The sequence below is a fragment of the Neophocaena asiaeorientalis genome, unplaced genomic scaffold, assembly GCF_003031525.2.
Source record: "Neophocaena asiaeorientalis asiaeorientalis breed wild unplaced genomic scaffold, Neophocaena_asiaeorientalis_V1.1 scaffold226, whole genome shotgun sequence".
NCBI classification, from domain to species: domain Eukaryota; kingdom Metazoa; phylum Chordata; class Mammalia; order Artiodactyla; family Phocoenidae; genus Neophocaena; species Neophocaena asiaeorientalis.
Window position 1 is genome coordinate 11,981,846 of NW_020173037.1, and position 551 is coordinate 11,982,396.

The window sequence follows — 551 nt, forward strand, 5'->3', positions numbered from 1 at the left end:
TCACACTCACTCGCTCTCGCTCTCTCTCCCTCAGACACACAGACATACACGCCCTCACTGAGACTGCGCAGGCGCACCTTTCGCTCTGCCCTCTGGGAATTAGAGTTTTCTAGCCTCTCTCCTGGCCATCAAGTGCTAGGATCCTGGGTCCAAAAAGAACTACAAATACCGTGAGGCCAAGAGGTTCGGCGCCTGCGGAGAGAAGGAAGAGGAAGGCACTCGAAATGGGGGCAGAAAGGCGGAGAGTCGCTCACGTTGCCTGCCGGGAGTTGTAGTTTTAACTGTATGTCTTCTGTCGTCTTCCCCACTCTGGAGCCCAAGCAAAATGAGTATGAGAGACCACATTTCCTAGGATGCCCTGCGGTGCGACCAGACTCACTTCCCCCTTAGGCGGAGGGAAGAATATAGGGAAGCTTGGTTAATATCAGAGTTAAAGGGAATGGTTGTCGGAGGCAGAGGTTCTGAAGTTCACGACTCCTAGAAGGGGAGGGGAATGAAAGGCTCTCAGTGAAGAAGGTACAGTAAATAAATGTCCAGCGACATGGCGGGAT